This window comes from Drosophila sulfurigaster, chromosome 3, assembly GCF_023558435.1.
Source record: "Drosophila sulfurigaster albostrigata strain 15112-1811.04 chromosome 3, ASM2355843v2, whole genome shotgun sequence".
In the NCBI taxonomy this organism is placed as follows: domain Eukaryota; kingdom Metazoa; phylum Arthropoda; class Insecta; order Diptera; family Drosophilidae; genus Drosophila; species Drosophila sulfurigaster.
The window spans coordinates 37,156,981-37,179,444 of record NC_084883.1 but is presented as its reverse complement, the minus strand read 5'-3'; the positions used below and the strand labels follow the sequence as shown (position 1 = coordinate 37,179,444).

General features: G+C 33.6%; 6 long non-coding RNA genes across 7 annotated transcripts; all 6 read left to right on the top strand.

Moving 5' to 3' along the window:
* The first annotated feature begins 3,074 nt into the window (after positions 1-3,074).
* On the top strand, positions 3,075-3,723 carry LOC133843838 (uncharacterized). Its single transcript, XR_009894546.1, has 3 exons — positions 3,075-3,372; positions 3,439-3,494; positions 3,663-3,723. It is a non-coding gene; the product is annotated as an uncharacterized LOC133843838 (long non-coding RNA).
* A 1,786-nt stretch (positions 3,724-5,509) lies between these two features.
* On the top strand, positions 5,510-6,160 carry LOC133843855 (uncharacterized). Its single transcript, XR_009894547.1, has 3 exons — positions 5,510-5,809; positions 5,876-5,931; positions 6,100-6,160. It is a non-coding gene; the product is annotated as an uncharacterized LOC133843855 (long non-coding RNA).
* Positions 6,161-7,954: 1,794 nt separating this feature from the next.
* Positions 7,955-8,743, top strand: LOC133843522 (uncharacterized). The gene is made up of 3 exons (XR_009894515.1): positions 7,955-8,246; positions 8,313-8,368; positions 8,537-8,743. It is a non-coding gene; the product is annotated as an uncharacterized LOC133843522 (long non-coding RNA).
* A 1,416-nt stretch (positions 8,744-10,159) lies between these two features.
* Positions 10,160-10,776, top strand: LOC133844931 (uncharacterized). Of its 2 annotated transcripts, none has more exons than XR_009894658.1 (3): positions 10,160-10,428; positions 10,500-10,555; positions 10,716-10,776. It is a non-coding gene; the product is annotated as an uncharacterized LOC133844931 (long non-coding RNA). The 2 variants fall into 2 exon arrangements; XR_009894657.1 differs by having other exon boundaries at positions 10,160-10,433.
* A 1,791-nt stretch (positions 10,777-12,567) lies between these two features.
* On the top strand, positions 12,568-13,360 carry LOC133844928 (uncharacterized). Its single transcript, XR_009894655.1, has 3 exons — positions 12,568-12,866; positions 12,933-12,987; positions 13,156-13,360. It is a non-coding gene; the product is annotated as an uncharacterized LOC133844928 (long non-coding RNA).
* A 3,706-nt stretch (positions 13,361-17,066) lies between these two features.
* Positions 17,067-17,876, top strand: LOC133844929 (uncharacterized). Its single transcript, XR_009894656.1, has 3 exons — positions 17,067-17,361; positions 17,428-17,483; positions 17,648-17,876. It is a non-coding gene; the product is annotated as an uncharacterized LOC133844929 (long non-coding RNA).
* The last annotated feature ends 4,588 nt before the right edge of the window (positions 17,877-22,464 follow it).

Sequence of the window (22,464 nt, the reverse complement as noted above, 5' to 3'; positions counted from 1 at the left end):
GCTAATGCAATGTGAGAGAGACCAATTTGTGTTACGTTTTTGTGTGTGTGTGTGTGGAAATTCTGTAGCAACACCTCGGAGAGAGGCAGTAACCGCAGAGAATTTGCAAAATCAATGAAATGTTTGACAAAATACCAAAAAGCCATGCAACGAGCGTCGGCAGCAGTGAAAAGACAACAACAGACTTTTAAGAGTGTTAAATATGTGTGTAGATGGAGTAGAAGTATTTGATAGTATCTGAATGTGCATAAGTATTTTGTTGTATGCATTTTGCGGTTACTTCTGCATCACTAAAACTAATAAATTTCGAGTTCATTTATTAAAGTTGCTGTAAAGTTGCCATCAAAAGTCTAATCATACCGGATTTGTGGTTATCTATGGCCATGGCTTACATGTGTTTGTTGCCTGCCTTCTGAATCAGCTTCTGCGTCTGCTTCTATTTCGTTGCGTTGTGTTTTCAGTATCAGATACAAAAACTCACTCAACAGAGCCAACACAACATAACATAAATAAACAAAATGCCACAAAGTGTGGCAACCAAAGGGACGTGTGTCGAGTGGAGCACGGTGAAGGGGAAGGGAAAGGGGAGGTAATGTTTGCCTTTGTACTGCAGCAGAAACATCAACTCTCTGCATCTCAGAGTGTGTGTATTTGTTGTAGTCAGCCATGAGCTGGCATTCAATAACATGTCAATATGGATATGTAATTTGGCCATTTACTGTACAATTTTCGAGATAAATATAAACGAACAACATCTCTGGGCGGGAGCTCTTCACAAAATTACAACATTAAAAGCGTCGGATAATTGCAATAGACACAGAAAAGTGTTGAACTTGAAGCGCATTTTTCGAATATTTCATTCATTCACTCACTGACTGACTGCATCAACATGAATGATATTCATATGTTTGTTGATTTTGCGAGTGCATTCCAATAGGTTTATTTTCGAATTTCGATTTATTTATTTTGCTGTACATATGTGTGGATTCAAAGCCCAAAATGGAAATTTTAATGAACTTCCATTTTCATTTTATTACAGCGCAAATGTGAATATCAAATTTCTCAATTATTCCGCAAAAACACGCCTGCCAAATTTTGTATTATTTTTTGTTGCAAAATACTTTTGCTAGCACTAATGAGCAACAAGATTGAGTCTCGAGCTTTGAACGGGTTTTTAAATTACGACTGCTGCAGAAATTAAATTTTCCATGTAATATTTTTGTGTAGAAATCATAAAGCATAAACTGTGACATTGTGTGACCACCAAGAACACAAACTAATCATCTTCGCCATGTTCGGGTCAAGCAACTAATAGCAATTAATCAACTGAATTTCATTTAAGCTTACTTTGTTGGTTTCGCACGAGCATAAAATGCTAACAAAGTTGTTTGACTTTACGGTGTCGTCGACGTTGTCGTCGTCGTCGCCGTCGTCGTCATAAATGCCATTACGGCACACACGTTCCGCCAATTCCAAAGCCAAAGCCAAGCCCCTGTTATTCCGCCTCTCTTCACCAATTTCACCTGCACTCTAACTAATGCAATAGAAGCAAACTGCAACGCTTATGTGTGTGTGTGTGTTGTTGCCAACCTGGCTGCACTTTTTCCTTTTCTTTTTTCTTCCTTTGTTGTGTATTAATTTCATAATGTAATTTTTACTGCTTAGCGCAACATTTAGCAGCAGCAGCAGCAACAGTAACGGCAACGGCAACGGCAACGGCAGCAGGACAACCCTCTAATGTTGCTTTTGCTGCTGCTCGTCGATACGCCTCAAGAGCTGGTCATAAAAACTGAGCCCCAATTGAATTTATGACCAAGGCAAATTGCCAACCATTTTCCACTACTTTTATGCACTTTTCTCTGAAATTTAATAAAAGCATCCAAGCTTTTAAATGCGATATTAGCAGAGCACACAGAATGCAAAGCCATAGATATTTGATTTAAAAAATGTAGCATACTTTTTGGGGCAATATTGTACACTACACAAAATGCATGAAGTAAAAGTCTAAATCTAATTTTTGTTACTCGAATTTGATTGCCGTGTACCATAAAATTTGAATTACGATTTTTTTTTTTTATATCTCATAAGTACAATTTAATATTAGGTGATTCTTTTTATATTTTTTTTGTCTTAAAAGACTAAATTACACTTCTATTACTCGTATTTGATTATTCTATGCTCACCAAAGTGTTAAAGTTTTTGCTTAGAAATTCAGTAGTTAATTGTCATGCATAATACATTCAAAGCAGGCAGCAAACCTTTTCAACTGTTTTCGATTCGTAAATATTACAACCAAATTAAAATGCAAGTTAAATGCGGTTATAGCGACTTTCAAGGGACCGTCGTTATATCCGGAACACCTACTAACCAAAAGTTGAAAAATAACATTTTGTTTATTTTATGGTTGCCATAGGTTTTTAAAATACAATTAATTAATGTTTTAATCAATTTAATTTGTATGGGGACCCACCAAGTCATCGAGTTTACGTCACAATAACCGGACGGACGCTATAAGCGGCGTCGTTATAACCGGATTCTACTGCGTATATACAATAATTACAGTAGTAGTTATGATTCCTGAAAATTTGGTTGCGATCAGATAAAAATTGTGGAAGTTATTAAAGAAATACTTTTGTATGGGCAAAAACGTCAACTTACTAGGGGTCTTAGTTGCTTTGGCCGACAATCTGGCACATTGTGCCGTCTATGGTATATTTAGAATGGTGATATACCAAACATACCATTTGGTATATTTTTAGTATTTTTAGTATTTTCGGTATATTTTGAAAATGATACCGCAATATTTTGCCTTTATTAAAATGGGTAGCGGGTATCTCACAGTCGAGCACACTCGACTGTAACTTTCTTATTTGTTTTTTTTTTTTTTTATGTTCTTTGAATGATCAGCTTAAAAGGATGCAATATTTCGTTTGTGTGGCATAATTGCAGGTTTGTTTACATAAATTAAAAACGTAAACAGTAAATTTTACTTATTTGCCTGTTGTAATTCTCAAGTGGTTCTAGATTTTTTTTGTAAGGCTGATCCATCAGCCGGCATAGAGCTCAAGGAAATTTGTATTGTTTCTTAATCTTATAGTAAATATACAAGGCCCGAAACGCTTGCAAAGCCAACAAACTGATACAGAACGGGGTTCTGTTGGGGTTCTTTTGGCTTTGCAAGCGCTACTGGAGCCTTGTGTTCGGTTTGGTGCAAAGAGCGGACCCAGAATCTGAGGCATCATCTACAGCTACTGATTAGAGCTGGAAAAACCTTGATGTAACATCGATAATATAGATGTTGCCAAAAATGTTGCAACATCGACATTCGTCACTTGCAACCGGGTAAAAGAGGAAGCATCAACGCGTGGTAAGGTAAGTGAAGATTAATTTGAATATTATTAACAAAAACTAATATATTGTTATCTTTTATTTTAATAGAGTAATTGGTGGTGTTGGCAGGCATCGTGGGAGAATTATGGACACATTTTTTGAAAGTAAGTTTAATAAAACTGTTGTAAAATGAACATTTGTATATATGCATGCATGCAGGCATCTATACATCTTTATTTGCGTTTATATCCATAGCATTTTTATAAACGTTGTAAATATTTATACATACATCTATTAGAACAGTTCATAAATTAACATTTTTTTTATTACAGGAACATCGAAAGTGTTTCTATTGTCACCATCGGCGTTTTCGGAACCACTGGAGTACGAAATCAGCTGACTGAAAAGCATTCGCGGCATTGGTGGTTTGGCCGCCTTTCTGCACAGCTCGTTGTATAGCTGATGGATGGCACCTTCGTGACTGAAGTGAGTGTCACGTAAACTGCTCTTGCTGATGATGAGTCCGTTTTGAAATTGATACAGCACCTGCATAAGGAACTTCTTCAGGTCATCATACGGATGGATGACATCAAAGCTATCCACTTGATCGCGTTGACTCCAATAGCAGTGTTGTATGTGCATACTTTTAAGGCTGATCATTCAAAGAACATAAAAAATCAAGAAATCCGAAAATTTTTGAAACGTAGCAGCTTTATTGATTTATTTATTGTTGGAATATTTAAATTGGAAAGAAATATTATATATTATATTATTAATGGAATACCCAACCTTAACCTTAACCTTTTAGACTTAGAATTGTTTTAAAGAAAATGTGCTCCACTTTGAGATACTAACTAGTGCGCAAAGTTTCGATAGATTAATAAAAGTGTCTTCCCATTTTGAACTTGAATATTAAATATATGTTTTGAATACACACTCATAAAATATGACGATCGATATATTTATGTTGACAAGAAAAATTGCTGAATTAAAATTAAATGAAAAATTAAAATATTTGAAATGCTGAAATAATATAAATGTTCGATTATATTACAGATTAAAAAGCGGCTAATAAAATGAATATTAATAAATTAAATGTCTCAAATAAAAGTAATAAAATTACTTTGCAATTTAGAACTTTCATAATAAATACAAATTTAACCAAATGCAATAACTAGTTGCAATCAAAGTTGCGTCATCTATTTGCCTTCTACATATCTTTCTAGCCAGATACATAAAATACGTGCCAAATTAAATTTTCTATTATTCGTATTTGATTACTCTATGCTCACCAAAGTGTTAAAGTTTTTGCTTAGAAATTCAGTAGTTAAATGTCATGCATAATACATTCAAAGCAGGCAGCAAACCTTTTCAACTGTTTTCGATTCGTAAATATTGCAACCAAATTAAAATGCAAGTTAAATGCGGTTATAGCGACTTTCAAGGGACCGTCGTTATATCCGGAACACCTACTAACCAAAAGTTGAAAAATAACATTTTGTTTATTTTATGGTTGCCATAGGTTTTTAAAATACAATTAATTAATGTTTTAATCAATTTAATTTGTATGGGGACCCACCAAGTCATCGAGTTTACGTCACAATAACCGGACGGACGCTATAAGCGGCGTCGTTATAACCGGATTCTACTGCGTATATACAATAATTACAGTAGTAGTTATGATTCCTGAAAATTTGGTTGCGATCAGATAAAAATTGTGGAAGTTATTAAAGAAATACTTTTGTATGGGCAAAAACGTCAACTTACTAGGGTCTTAGTTGCTTTGGCCGACAATCTGGCACATTGTGCCGTCTATGGTATATTTAGAATGGTGATATACCAAACATACCATTTGGTATATTTTTAGTATTTTTAGTATTTTCGGTATATTTTGAAAATGATACCGCAATATTTTGCCTTTATTAAAATGGGTAGTGGGTATCTCACAGTCGAGCACACTCGACTGTAACTTTCTTATTTGTTTTTTTTATTTTTATGTTCTTTGAATGATCAGCTTAAAAGGATGCAATATTTCGTTTGTGTGGCATAATTGCAGGTTTGTTTACATAAATTAAAACGTAAACAGTAAATTTTACTTATTTGCCTGTTGTAATTCTCAAGTGGTTCTAGATTTTTTTTGTAAGGCTGATCCATCAGCCGGCATAGAGCTCAAGGAAATTTGTATTGTTTCTTAATCTTATAGTAAATATACAAGGTCCCGAAACGCTTGCAAAGCCAACAAACTGATACAGAACGGGGTTCTGTTGGGGTTCTTTTGGCTTTGCAAGCGCTACTGGAGCCTTGTGTTCGGTTTGGTGCAAAGAGCGGACCCAGAATCTGAGGCATCATCTACAGCTACTGATTAGAGCTGGAAAAACCTTGATGTAACATCGATAATATAGATGTTGCCAAAAATGTTGCAACATCGACATTCGTCACTTGCAACCGGGTAAAAGAGGAAGCATCAACGCGTGGTAAGGTAAGTGAAGATTAATTTGAATATTATTAACAAAAACTAATATATTGTTATCTTTTATTTTAATAGAGTAATTGGTGGTGTTGGCAGGCATCGTGGGAGAATTATGGACACATTTTTTGAAAGTAAGTTTAATAAAACTGTTGTAAAATGAACATTTGTATATATGCATGCATGCAGGCATCTATACATCTTTATTTGCGTTTATATCCATAGCATTTTTATAAACGTTGTAAATATTTATACATACATCTATTAGAACAGTTCATAAATTAACATTTTTTTTATTACAGGAACATCGAAAGTGTTTCTATTGTCACCATCGGCGTTTTCGGAACCACTGGAGTACGAAATCAGCTGACTGAAAAGCATTCGCGGCATTGGTGGTTTGGCCGCCTTTCTGCACAGCTCGTTGTATAGCTGATGGATGGCACCTTCGTGACTGAAGTGAGTGTCACGTAAACTGCTCTTGCTGATGATGAGTCCGTTTTGAAATTGATACAGCACCTGCATAAGGAACTTCTTCAGGTCATCATACGGATGGATGACATCAAAGCTATCCACTTGATCGCGTTGACTCCAATAGTGTTGTATGTGCATACTTTTAAGGCTGATCATTCAAAGAACATAAAAAATCAAGAAATCCGAAAATTTTTGAAACGTAGCAGCTTTATTGATTTATTTATTGTTGGAATATTTAAATTAGAAAGAAATATTATATATTATTAATGGAATACCCAACCTTAACCTTAACCTTTTTAGACTTAGAATTGTTTTAAAGAAAATGTGCTCCACTTTGAGATACTAACTAGTGCGCAAAGTTTCGATAGATTAATAAAAGTGTCTTCCCATTTTGAACTTGAATATTAAATATATGTTTTGAATACACACTCATAAAATATGACGATCGATATATTTATGTTGACAAGACAAATTGCTGAATTAAAATTAAATGAAAAATTAAAATATTTGAAATGCTGAAATAATATAAATGTTCGATTATATTACAGATTAAAAAGCGGCTAATAAAATGAATATTAATAAATTAAATGTCTCAAATAAAAGTAATAAAATTACTTTTGCAATTTAGAACTTTCATAATAAATACAAATTTAACCAAATGCAATAACTAGTTGCAATCAAAGTTGCGTCATCTATTTGCCTTCTACATATCTTTCTAGCCAGATACATAAAATACGTGCCAAATTAAATTTTCTATTATTCGTATTTGATTACTCTATGCTCACCAAAGTGTTAAAGTTTTTGCTTAGAAATTCAGTAGTTAATTGTCATGCATAATACATTCAAAGCAGGCAGCAAACCTTTTCAACTGTTTTCGATTCGTAAATATTGCAACCAAATTAAAATGCAAGTTAAATGCGGTTATAGCGACTTTCAAGGGACCGTCGTTATATCCGGAACACCTACTAACCAAAAGTTGAAAAATAACATTTTGTTTATTTTATGGTTGCCATAGGTTTTTAAAATACAATTAATTAATGTTTTAATCAATTTAATTTGTATGGGGACCCACCAAGTCATCGAGTTTACGTCACAATAACCGGACGGACGCTATAAGCGGCGTCGTTATAACCGGATTCTACTGCGTATATACAATAATTACAGTAGTAGTTATGATTCCTGAAAATTTGGTTGCGATCAGATAAAAATTGTGGAAGTTATTAAAGAAATACTTTTGTATGGGCAAAAACGTCAACTTACTAGGGGTCTTAGTTGCTTTGGCCGACAATCTGGCACATTGTGCCGTCTATGGTATATTTAGAATGGTGATATACCAAACATACCATTTGGTATATTTTTAGTATTTTTTTAGTATTTTCGGTATATTTTGAAAATGATACCGCAATATTTTGCCTTTATTAAAATGGGTAGCGGGTATCTCACAGTCGAGCACACTCGACTGTAACTTTCTTATTTGTTTTTTTTTTTATTTTTTATGTTCTTTGAATGATCAGCTTAAAAGGATGCAATATTTCGTTTGTGTGGCATAATTGCAGGTTTGTTTACATAAATTAAAACGTAAACAGTAAATTTTACTTATTTGCCTGTTGTAATTCTCAAGTGGTTCTAGATTTTTTTTGTAAGGCTGATCCATCAGCCGGCATAGAGCTCAAGGAAATTTGTATTGTTTCTTAATCTTATAGTAAATATACAAGGCCCGAAACGCTTGCAAAGCCAACAAACTGATACAGAACGGGGTTCTGTTGGGGTTCTTTTGGCTTTGCAAGCGCCACTGGAGCCTTGTGTTCGGTTTGGTGCAAAGAGCGGACCCAGAATCTGAGGCATCATCTACAGCTACTGATTAGAGCTGGAAAAACCTTGATGTAACATCGATAATATAGATGTTGCCAAAAATGTTGCAACATCGACATTCGTCACTTGCAACCGGGTAAAAGAGGAAGCATCAACGCGTGGTAAGGTAAGTGAAGATTAATTTGAATATTATTAACAAAAACTAATATATTGTTATCTTTTATTTTAATAGAGTAATTGGTGGTGTTGGCAGGCATCGTGGGAGAATTATGGACACATTTTTTGAAAGTAAGTTTAATAAAACTGTTGTAAAATGAACATTTGTATATATGCATGCATGCAGGCATCTATACATCTTTATTTGCGTTTATATCCATAGCATTTTTATAAACGTTGTAAATATTTATACATACATCTATTAGAACAGTTCATAAATTAACATTTTTTTTATTACAGGAACATCGAAAGTGTTTCTATTGTCACCATCGGCGTTTTCGGAACCACTGGAGTACGAAATAGTGCATACTTTTAAGGCTGATCATTCAAAGAACATAAAAAATCAAGAAATCCGAAAATTTTTGAAACGTAGCAGCTTTATTGATTTATTTATTGTTGGAATATTTAAATTAGAAAGAAATATTATATATTATATTATTAATGGAATACCCAACCTTAACCTTAACCTTTTTAGACTTAGAATTGTTTTAAAGAAAATGTGCTCCACTTTGAGATACTAACTAGTGCGCAAAGTTTCGATAGATTAATAAAAGTGTCTTCCCATTTTGAACTTGAATATTAAATATATGTTTTGAATACACACTCATAAAATATGACGATCGATATATTTATGTTGACAAGAAAAATTGCTGAATTAAAATTAAATGAAAAATTAAAATATTTGAAATGCTGAAATAATATAAATGTTCGATTATATTACAGATTAAAAAGCGGCTAATAAAATGAATATTAATAAATTAAATGTCTCAAAAGTAATAAAATTACTTTGCAATTTAGAACTTTCATAATAAATACAAATTTAACCAAATGCAATAACTAGTTGCAATCAAAGTTGCGTCATCTATTTGCCTTCTACATATCTTTCTAGCCAGATACATAAAATACGTGCCAAATTAAATTTTCTATTATTCGTATTTGATTACTCTATGCTCACCAAAGTGTTAAAGTTTTTGCTTAGAAATTCAGTAGTTAATTGTCATGCATAATACATTCAAAGCAGGCAGCAAACCTTTTCAACTGTTTTCGATTCGTAAATATTGCAACCAAATTAAAATGCAAGTTAAATGCGGTTATAGCGACTTTCAAGGGACCGTCGTTATATCCGGAACACCTACTAACCAAAAGTTGAAAAATAACATTTTGTTTATTTTATGGTTGCCATAGGTTTTTAAAATACAATTAATTAATGTTTTAATCAATTTAATTTGTATGGGGACCCACCAAGTCATCGAGTTTACGTCACAATAACCGGACGGACGCTATAAGCGGCGTCGTTATAACCGGATTCTACTGCGTATATACAATAATTACAGTAGTAGTTATGATTCCTGAAAATTTGGTTGCGATCAGATAAAAATTGTGGAAGTTATTAAAGAAATACTTTTGTATGGGCAAAAACGTCAACTTACTAGGGGTCTTAGTTGCTTTGGCCGACAATCTGGCACATTGTGCCGTCTATGGTATATTTAGAATGGTGATATACCAAACATACCATTTGGTATATTTTTAGTATTTTCGGTATATTTTGAAAATGATACCGCAATATTTTGCCTTTATTAAAAATGGGTAGCGGGTATCTCACAGTCGAGCACACTCGACTGTAACTTTCTTATTTGTTTTTTTTTTTATTTTTTATGTTCTTTGAATGATCAGCTTAAAAGGATGCAATATTTCGTTTGTGTGGCATAATTGCAGGTTTGTTTACATAAATTAAAACGTAAACAGTAAATTTTACTTATTTGCCTGTTGTAATTCTCAAGTGGTTCTAGATTTTTTTTGTAAGGCTGATCCATCAGCCGGCATAGAGCTCAAGGAAATTTGTATTGTTTCTTAATCTTATAGTAAATATACAAGGTCCGAAACGCTTGCAAAGCCAACAAACTGATACAGAACGGGGTTCTGTTGGGGTTCTTTTGGCTTTGCAAGCGCTACTGGAGCCTTGTGTTCGGTTTGGTGCAAAGAGCGGACCCAGAATCTGAGGCATCATCTACAGCTACTGATTAGAGCTGGAAAAACCTTGATGTAACATCGATAATATAGATGTTGCCAAAAATGTTGCAACATCGACATTCGTCACTTGCAACCGGGTAAAGAGGAAGCATCAACGCGTGGTAAGGTAAGTGAAGATTAATTTGAATATTATTAACAAAAACTAATATATTGTTATCTTTTATTTTAATAGAGTAATTGGTGGTGTTGGCAGGCATCGTGGGAGAATTATGGACACATTTTTTGAAAGTAAGTTTAATAAAACTGTTGTAAAATGAACATTTGTATATATGCAGGCATCTATACATCTTTATTTGCGTTTATATCCATAGCATTTTTATAAACGTTGTAAATATTTATACATACATCTATTAGAACAGTTCATAAATTAACATTTTTTTTATTACAGGAACATCGAAAGTGTTTCTATTGTCACCATCGGCGTTTTCGGAACCACTGGAGTACGAAATCAGCTGACTGAAAAGCATTCGCGGCATTGGTGGTTTGGCCGCCTTTCTGCACAGCTCGTTGTATAGCTGATGGATGGCACCTTCGTGACTGAAGTGAGTGTCACGTAAACTGCTCTTGCTGATGATGAGTCCGTTTTGAAATTGATACAGCACCTGCATAAGGAACTTCTTCAGGTCATCATACGGATGGATGACATCAAAGCTATCCACTTGATCGCGTTGACTCCAATAGCAGTGTTGTATGTGCATACTTTTAAGGCTGATCATTCAAAGAACATAAAAAATCAAGAAATCCGAAAATTTTTGAAACGTAGCAGCTTTATTGATTTATTTATTGTTGGAATATTTAAATTAGAAAGAAATATTATATATTATATTATTAATGGAATACCCAACCTTAACCTTAACCTTTTTAGACTTAGAATTGTTTTAAAGAAAATGTGCTCCACTTTGAGATACTAACTAGTGCGCAAAGTTTCGATAGATTAATAAAAGTGTCTTCCCATTTTGAACTTGAATATTAAATATATGTTTTGAATACACACTCATAAAATATGACGATCGATATATTTATGTTGACAAGAAAAATTGCTGAATTAAAATTAAATGAAAAATTAAAATATTTGAAATGCTGAAATAATATAAATGTTCGATTATATTACAGATTAAAAAGCGGCTAATAAAATGAATATTAATAAATTAAATGTCTCAAATAAAAGTAATAAAATTACTTTGCAATTTAGAACTTTCATAATAAATACAAATTTAACCAAATGCAATAACTAGTTGCAATCAAAGTTGCGTCATCTATTTGCCTTCTACATATCTTTCTAGCCAGATACATAAAATACGTGCCAAATTAAATTTTCTATTATTCGTATTTGATTACTCTATGCTCACCAAAGTGTTAAAGTTTTTGCTTAGAAATTCAGTAGTTAATTGTCATGCATAATACATTCAAAGCAGGCAGCAAACCTTTTCAACTGTTTTCGATTCGTAAATATTGCAACCAAATTAAAATGCAAGTTAAATGCGGTTATAGCGACTTTCAAGGGACCGTCGTTATATCCGGAACACCTACTAACCAAAAGTTGAAAAATAACATTTTGTTTATTTTATGGTTGCCATAGGTTTTTAAAATACAATTAATTAATGTTTTAATCAATTTAATTTGTATGGGGACCCACCAAGTCATCGAGTTTACGTCACAATAACCGGACGGACGCTATAAGCGGCGTCGTTATAACCGGATTCTACTGCGTATATACAATAATTACAGTAGTAGTTATGATTCCTGAAAATTTGGTTGCGATCAGATAAAAATTGTGGAAGTTATTAAAGAAATACTTTTGTATGGGCAAAAACGTCAACTTACTAGGGGTCTTAGTTGCTTTGGCCGACAATCTGGCACATTGTGCCGTCTATGGTATATTTAGAATGGTGATATACCAAACATACCATTTGGTATATTTTTAGTATTTTTTTAGTATTTTCGGTATATTTTGAAAATGATACCGCAATATTTTGCCTTTATTAAAAATGGGTAGCGGGTATCTCACAGTCGAGCACACTCGACTGTAACTTTCTTATTTGTTTTTTTTTTTTTATGTTCTTTGAATGATCAGCTTAAAAGGATGCAATATTTCGTTTGTGTGGCATAATTGCAGGTTTGTTTACATAAATTAAAAACGTAAACAGTAAATTTTACTTATTTGCCTGTTGTAATTCTCAAGTGGTTCTAGATTTTTTTTGTAAGGCTGATCCATCAGCCGGCATAGAGCTCAAGGAAATTTGTATTGTTTCTTAATCTTATAGTAAATATACAAGGCCCGAAACGCTTGCAAAGCCAACAAACTGATACAGAACGGGGTTCTGTTGGGGTTCTTTTGGCTTTGCAAGCGCCACTGGAGCCTTGTGTTCGGTTTGGTGCAAAGAGCGGACCCAGAATCTGAGGCATCATCTACAGCTACTGATTAGAGCTGGAAAAACCTTGATGTAACATCGATAATATAGATGTTGCCAAAAATGTTGCAACATCGACATTCGTCACTTGCAACCGGGTAAAAGAGGAAGCATCAACGCGTGGTAAGGTAAGTGAAGATTAATTTGAATATTATTAACAACAACTAATATATTGTTATCTTTTATTTTAATAGAGTAATTGGTGGTGTTGGCAGGCATCGTGGGAGAATTATGGACACATTTTTGAAAGTAAGTTTAATAAAACTGTTGTAAAATGAACATTTGTATATATGCATGCATGCAGGCATCTATACATCTTTATTTGCGTTTATATCCATAGCATTTTTATAAACGTTGTAAATATTTATACATACATCTATTAGAACAGTTCATAAATTAACATTTTTTTTATTACAGGAACATCGAAAGTGTTTCTATTGTCACCATCGGCGTTTTCGGAACCACTGGAGTACGAAATAGTGCATACTTTTAAGGCTGATCATTCAAAGAACATAAAAAATCAAGAAATCCGAAAATTTTTGAAACGTAGCAGCTTTATTGATTTATTTATTGTTGGAATATTTAAATTAGAAAGAAATATTATATATTATATTATTAATGGAATACCCAACCTTAACCTTAACCTTTTTAGACTTAGAATTGTTTTAAAGAAAATGTGCTCCACTTTGAGATACTAACTAGTGCGCAAAGTTTCGATAGATTAATAAAAGTGTCTTCCCATTTTGAACTTGAATATTAAATATATGTTTTGAATACACACTCATAAAATATGACGATCGATATATTTATGTTGACAAGAAAAATTGCTGAATTAAAATTAAATGAAAAATTAAAATATTTGAAATGCTGAAATAATATAAATGTTCGATTATATTACAGATTAAAAAGCGGCTAATAAAATGAATATTAATAAATTAAATGTCTCAAATAAAAGTAATAAAATTACTTTGCAATTTAGAACTTTCATAATAAATACAAATTTAACCAAATGCAATAACTAGTTGCAATCAAAGTTGCGTCATCTATTTGCCTTCTACATATCTTTCTAGCCAGATACATAAAATACGTGCCAAATTAAATTTTCTATTACTCGTATTTGATTACTCTATGCTCACCCAAAGTGTTAAACTTCTTGCTTCGAAATTCTCTTGTTAATTGCCATTCATAATGCATTCAACAACAGGCAGCATAACTTTTCTATTGTAATGCAAAATTCATGATTCGTAAATATTGCAACCAATTTCACAAGCTAGTATTTCAAATACACTCCCAATCAACTAGCAGATTTATTGCAAGTAAATTATATCCCTAAGTCCAATTGGCTTTTCTCTTCCTTTTCTCTTTCTCCGTCGTGGCAATTTGTATTCATTACAGAACTCAACTGTCGTTTGACCTAATGAAAAACTGCAAATTTGCTGCAAATTACAATTAATTAATTATATGAATTTCTCTCATTTGTCTTTTGGCCTTTTCGGTCTACTGCAAATTCCAGCAGATTCTTAATAATTAAACAATTTGAATTTGTGAATTGCATTTGGAAGTCCGTTGCTTGTTTTTGCTTAGGCTCAGCATTGACTTAGTAACAATTACAAATATTACAATTGTAATTGATTCTGATGCGCTTGATGAGTTTGCCACGCCTACGAGAATGTCACGACATATTTGCATTGTTGTTGTTTGTTTTAATCACATTAATTGAAATGTTTGGAGCTTGTTTATTCTGGCAGCTTAGCTTAGCTGCTGCTTCTCACTTCTATTTATTACTCAATTTACAGTTGTGCATAATGAATGCATTTGATTGTGTTGCCCACTGCTGTTGCACGAAATTTGCATTAAAAACGTTCAATATTATTAATTGTTAACGAGACTAGAAGATGATTGATATGCATACATAACATGATCGAAATGTCTGCTGAGCTTATGCTTATGTTTATTCAAGTGCAAACTGTGAGTCATCTATCTGAATCAAATTTGCAATTGAATTAACTATACATTATATTCAATAATTTGATGGTTCGTCAAATTTAATTTATTATTGTTGTGCTTCTTGAATATGAAATCAACAGCTGAAATACAAACAAACATATTTACATATTTATTGTACTCTTCATCTTTAATAAGTCTAAATTTTGTTTAAAATTATATTTCTCCTCTACCTTTTTCATATCAATTGCTTGTCAATACTTATTATATATTATAAATCTAATATTTATTGACTTGCTTATTGAATTAAGATTGTATTTTCCATATTTAAAAATGTATACTTAAATTTGATTTTAAATTATATTTTTCCTCTACTATTTTCTTATCGATTGCCTGCCAACACTTTAAACTTTGTCCCACGACTAACAAGAGTGTCTGAGCACATTTTTTGGCGCTTACTAACAGCGTAATTGAATATAAATATTGCCCGATTGTCTGGGGATGGTGCTGCTGTAAGTTGGGAAGCTGAAATGGGAGAACGGCGCAAAACTTGGCAACTTGTTTCAGTTTGTTCATGTCGGTCTTCAGTTCACACTTCGTGTGGAGGCGGCGACGGCGAATGTCGATGAAATTTATACGCTCTGCAGATTAATATTTAATAAATACAATAACGTTGAAAATTTCTAACCGTTTCGCCTCACTTCGAAATTAATTCCCCAGCTTAACACTCGCTCTCTCTCCTTCTTATGTTAGCTTGCAGTCCGTCGAGCATCGTTCGCAACCAAAGAAGTTTATGTGAAAGTCATACACAAAACTCAAATATGCACTATACACACACATCTGTGAGTGTGAGTGCGAGTGTGTGGTGTAGTGTGTATGGGTGAGTTTAGGGATTTCTTTATGCAAATTTGCCATAGCAATGTTATTTTAGCCAAGGATGAAATCGCTGGGCAAGGGCAGAGCGAGAGAGAGAGAGAGAGAGAATCAGAGTCGAAGCGAAATGGTTGGGCGAGAAGAGAAGGAAACTCTGGCAAAATTGTGTTCAAAATGCATAAGAGCGTGTATTAGTGAGTACTCATAAATATTACCATATGCACATACGTCTTTCAATTGCCTTTGTCCCCTTCCCCGCGCGCTTCTCAAGTTCCTTGGGCGAAATTTAAATATGCTTTAAGTAGAGCGCACAGATTTACCGAACCATAAAAAATGCTCCGCAGAGAATCGACGATGCGTTATGATATGACTGACTCTTTCTCTTTCCTCCCCCTTATCCTTCTCTCTCACTCTCTGTGACACTGTTATTCTTTCTCCCAGTGGACCACTGATGGGGCAAATGTGTCACGACTAATGCTCTGCTAACTGCACCGCCGAATTGAAAAACCAAATGAAAAGCGTCCAGCGTGAAAACAAAAGACACACATGCCAAACACACCAACATGCTACACACATACTTGACACACACACATTTTACATACACACACAAATCACATACAAACTGAAATTCGCTCCTTCAAAATGTTTGCGAACGAATTGTGAATAATATGCACAAGATATGACAATGAATTAGAGATTGTGATCACAACGCAACGGAAGTTTTCCGGCTTTTAAAGAAGTTCTCAAAAATCAAAATATAAAGGAAAAAGAGAGAGAGAGAGAAAAATGCTTGCAAAAGATATCTATTTTTATGCCTTTTTGTCTTTTGATTTTATTTTCATTGTTTCGCTCTGCAGTGAATAGTTATTCTACTCACATTCTCATTCGTTTTGTCGTATTCACTTTTGTCTTTCAAATTCAACCCGCTAGCTGCACTTGCCAATGCTCACTGTATCTTTTGTGTCAATTGCGTTAGCTTATTGTTTTTGCATTTCATTTTCATTAAATTAGCAAGCGACTTTTCTCCATGCATTTGGCATTGCTTTTAATTCTCATTCTCTTTTCCATGTTTCGCTTGTCTCCTTTAAAATATTACCACAAACTACCTAGGGCCAAATGTTTTCTTAAAGTGCTTTTCAATGTTAATTTCTACAAATGTTTTATTTTTATAAATACTTACTCGATTGGATAAACTATTGCAAAAATGTCCAGTATTTTTGCGTTTATTTTGGTATATTAAAAAAATATTACCGCCACATTTTGCCTTTATTCAAAATGGGTAGCGGGGGTCTCAGAGTCGAGCACACTTAATTGTAGTTTTTTTTATTTTTTGTATGCAATATTTCGTTCTCCAATTACAAATTTGTATGGCATAATTGCAGGTTTGTTTACATAAATTAAAAACGTAAACAGTAAATTTTACTTATTTGCCTGTTGCAATTCTCAAGTGGTTCTAGATTTTTTTTGTAAGGCTGATCCATCAGCCGGCATAGAGCACAAGGAAATTTGTATTGTTTCTTACTTTTATAGAAAATATACAAGACCCGAAACGCTTGCAAAGCCAACAAACTGATGTAGAACGGGGTTCTGTTGGGGTTCTTTTGGCTTTCCAAGCGTTTTTGGAGTCTTGTGTTCGGTTTGGTGCAAAGAGCGGACCCAGAATCTGAGGCATCATCTCCAGCTACTGATTAGAGCTGGAAAAAACCTCGATGTAACATCGATAATATAGATGTTGCCAAAAATGTTGCAACATCGACATTCGTCACTTGCAACCGGGTAAAAGAGGAAGCATCAACGCGTGGTAAGGTAAGTGAAGATTAATTTGAATGTTATTAACAAAAAGTAATCCATTGTTTTCTTTTATTTTAATAGAATTATTGGTGGTGTTGGCAGGCATCGTGGGAAAATTATGGACACATTTTTTGAAAGTAAGTTTAATGAAACTGTTGTAAAATGAACATTTTTATATATGTATTATGCATGCAGGCATTTTTATTTGCCTTTATTATCCATAGCATTTTTATAAACGTTCTAAATATTTATACATACATCTATTAGAACAGTTCATAAATTAACATTTTTTTTATTACAGGAACATGGAAGGTGTTTCTATTGTCACCATCGGCGTTTTCTGTATCTGTCTGTTGGCGCTTTTTGAACCTTGTTTTCGGTTTGACACAACGACTGGTCCCAGCTACTGATAAGAGCTGGAAAAAACCAAAATTTCCCTTTAAAACACCGAACATCGAACATCTACTACTGATCCATCGTTCATGTCAGTGACAACCACTAGAGAGGCTCCAAGCAACCCGAAACTAGAATCACTGGAGTACGAAATAGTGCATACTTTTAAGCTGATCATTCAAAGAACATAAAAAATCAAGAAAGCTGATACGTTCCAAAAATTTCCAGATATGATGTTCTTTCTACCCAAGTTGCAAGTTATTTATTGATGGAATATTGATAGAAATAATTAAATTATTAATGGAATACACAACCTTAACCCTAATTTTTAGACGATACGATTAATAAAAGTGTCTTCCCATTTTGAACTTGAATATTAAATATATATTTTTGAATACACACTCATAAAATATGACGATCGCTATATTTATGTTAACAAGAAAAATTGCTGAATTAAAATAAAATGAAGAGATAATTCAAATATTTGAAATGCTGAAATAATGTAAATGTTCCGATTATATTACAGACTAAAAAGCGGCTAATAAAATGAATATTAATAAATTAAATGTCTCAAATAAAAGTAATAAAATTACTTTGCAATTTGGAACTTTCATAATAAATACAATTTTAACCAAATGCAATAACTAGTTGCAATCAAAGTTGCGTCTTCTATTTGCCTTCTACATATCTTTCTAGCCAGAATGCGAAGGAGTTGCAATAGCTGTCGCTGCCTTGAGGCATGCTGTGAGTATTAAATGTTTGACTATCAAAACTTGCTGCTGCTGATTTTGTTGGGTTTTTCGTAAGTTTTTTGGCAACGTTTCGCATACTTTGCACACTTTGCTCATTCCCTAATTCCCAATCCGCACTTTGCACACACGACACTCGAACACTTCTCTATAATCATAGGCCATAGAAATCCTATATCACACACACACACACACATGCATACATATGTGTGAGTACTTGTGTATGTTTGTGTGTGTGGCTTTTATCATCGTTTTCTTTTGTCGTTTTGCTGGTTTTTACTGTTTGTTTTCACATCTTTTAGCGCTGAGCATCGTCATCATCATCATCATCAACATCATCATCATCGGCATCGTCATCATGAGCGTCATCAACATGAACGCACTTTGTATTTAATGTTTTTTAATGGAAAAACTTTGTAACGCTGCCGACGGAACAGTTTTCTTTCGTTGGCATTTGTCATAGGCGCGCTACAAGGAGAAGTTCTCCTCCTCGGCTCCTTCTCAGTTTCATCTACAGTTCCAATGGCAATCTCTAACTTCAAACCAGTTGCCCTCGGGGAGTCGCTTAAACCACTCGACTGCATTTTGCAACTCTGCAATGTTTGCTTTGCCTTTCGCAGATCCACTTCCCATTTTTTTGCTTCTCTTGCCTCGTTCATACACGCAGTTGACTTTTTTTTTATCCTAGTTAAGCGTAATACTAGTATCAGTTGTACCCTGTAAATTTGCGGTGTTAAAAGTAGCTTGAACTTGGCTGCGAATTAGATGCATTTGTCTATCGCAAAGATTCATTATTTAGCTGTGTATCTTATTGTTGTTATAAGCTTAAAATGAAAAGTATTACATGCAATATATATTCTAGGGTATCTGTAGTTCAAGCACTCCTCTTCTTCGCTTTCTTAGTTGTGCTCTTTTTGGGTTTTTATGCCTCTTCGCATATGCTGTGAACTGACAGCAGCAGCAGCAGCAGCGGCAAAAGAAAGAAGCCAAGAGGCACAACTGCAAAGCGATGATACTAAAGGGGTGGAAGGGGGAGCGGGGAGAGGAGCAACACAAGGGGAACTGACAGCAATCGAGAGTTGCCTGGCAAACAATTCTTAAGTGCCTTCCAATATTTAAGCAGGCTTCCAATTCGATTGCTGTTTGCTGTCATCGAATGGCGTTGTCTACGCAACTGCAAAAGCAAATTGTGGCAAACTTGTTGGTGCAAGGGGTGGGGGAAGGGGAAGGGTTAGAAGAAGGGGTGGCAATCGAACATAAAGAGATACACGACATGTGCCTTTTAAGAACTTTTTAAGATGCTTCTTCAACTTGTTTAGTACCGATTTTTATTTCGACTTTTCAAGTTGCTTAAGTGCAAAACTTGTCATTCCATTGATATGCCGTCTATAAAAGAGATTATTGCATTGCCAATTCATCAAAGCAAAAATGGGATTCGATTGAAAAATAAACAGTTGAGCAGATTAATTATTATGCGAAAAGATAAGGCATTGTAAAGTTGACAGTTGTAGAAGAGCATTAACAAAACTTTATAAAAAGTTTAAAAATATTTTTTGCACTAATGATACTTTTGCACTAATTAATAATTACAAAAGAAGTGTTTAATTGTCAAGACTTTGAAAGCATAGTCCAATTACAAATGTTGAATTATTATTAACACGCCTTAGTCCATCTCAATACAGACTGTAAACGGTTTCGCTTGAAATTGTTTATAAATGACACACTCAGTCGATGATTGTTAAAAGTTGAGGCAGCCAAAGAAAATTCAAATACGAATTCCAAATATGCAACTCTATTATTAATTCAATTATTATTATTGATTCATTATTTTTAATGAAATACATAATTTATATTACGTATACGCAGCGAATTTCGTATTCAATTACATAAAGTTCATTACATTCATATAATACTCTGAGATTATGTTTGATTATCGTTTTTTTTTTCTTTTCTTTAGGCTGTGAATCAAATTAAAATTATTGCCATGCAAAGTGACATCAATAAATTTCAATTAAATACTCCGCACAAAGGAAGCTTTAAAAGCCCTTCTCGCCTGTACTCTTCTATTACTATTTTGTCATTCAGCCTATTTGGCATTCTTTTAGATCTTTTTAATTAAATTTACTCAACACAAGTTTTTTGATTTGTTTTTACTTCACCAGTGTTTAGTTTTTTCTTCTTTTTTGTGCAATCTCATTGCATTTAATTAACCTCAATTGCAGAAGGCTTCCAGGAGTTGAGGCTAGAGAGGTGTGTGAATTGAGAGACTTCAATTATTTATAAACTGAGCAAAAAAGTCGGAGCGCAGAATAAAAAGTGAAACTAAGCCAATTGAAATATTCTCACACGTGGCATAAAAGTTGCTGGCGTTCGTTCGACAACATTAGAGACAACTACCGAGAGCGCCACCTAGCGGTGCGAATAAAAACAAGTTATACGCTTGCAGCCTTAAATATTTTCCACACACACACACATGCACACTCAGTGGCGCACACACACAGTCACACACACAAATGGGATGCCAGCACGAGGCGTTTACAAAATGAAGTCAGCATTTTTATGATAGTCGTCGTCGCATTTATGACATAGTCCAGGGGATATATGTATGTATGCACGTCCACTATGTGGGGGGCGTGTTTAGTGCTGGAGAAGCGAAAGAACTCTCTCTCTATGAGAGTGGGTGTATGGGTGAATGTGTATGTGGCACACTCGTGACGATGTACGGCTGCTCTATGGGCGTGATGTGTTGTGTGTTTAGTGGATGCTTCAAATGCGGATATTAGTTGTCGTAATATTAGAAAGAAACACTGCAGAAAACATTTTGGCATATTTAAAGAACAAATTAAATAAAATTACGAAGTTAATTACAAAATAAATATAGTTCAATAATAATACATTACATTTGCATTAATAAAAGTCAGTGCTGTCATTATAACTATTATTTTAAAATATTGTAAAACAAATCATATTATTAATTAATTCATAAGTAATCAAATGAATGATAAATAAATAAATAACAAGTAAGCAGTCTTCATTATTCCTAAAAATTGGGTTGGTAATCAAATGAAAAATTGAGAAGTTATAAAAGAAATGCTTTTGTGTGGTAAAATTTAGTACCATATGTAGAGTTTGGTATATTTTTTTTTTTAAGTATTTTTGCGATTTATTAGTTTTATATATTATATTTAATTTTATTTATAAATGGTGGTGGGTATTTCATGTATTTCGTGGTTTTCTTCCTTGTTTTTTTATTTTTATTTTTTCATTACTCTAAATGCTATCATATTAATAACTCGGAAGTTTTATTCTTGGCTTGTTAAAGTATAAAAATATAATTCAATGAATTTTCTTAAGAGTATTTATTTTTCAATTTATTTCTTCACTACTAGGATTGCTGAAATATTATTTAAAATAAGATTTTTTTTTGTTAAAGTCTGAACACAAATTTCCAGTTTTCTTTAGCTTCTTATTTAAGAAATCTATAAAATCGTTATCCATGGACCTATTTTTATCACTCCTTCTATATCTCCATACATAGATTAGCATATTTGCTAAAGTATTTCTCTCAGTGCCAGCATTGGCAATAGTAGTTTTTCGTCGTCTGTCTCCGGTCGTGCTTGTGTTATTTTTTTTGTGTAGCCTCTATGTCCTGAATCGCGTAATAACAAAGGCGTTGAACATTTGCCATTTTCGCCATTCGGTTGCCAGTGCTGCACAATTTTATAGTCTGCAATGAAAACGCACCTCGACACACAAACACATACATCCACATAACTGTATACGTACATATGTATATAGAGTACTCTATATACACATGCATGCGAGAGGCTATAAAAGTGCGAAATACTCATTTATTAACATGAAGCTTACGAAAATAGCGTAGGTGCGGTTAAGGACCTGTGCTCACACAGCCGGAACAAAAAGAAAACCACAGACCAACACAGAGAGAGAGATAGAAAAGGAGATTGCAAGAGAA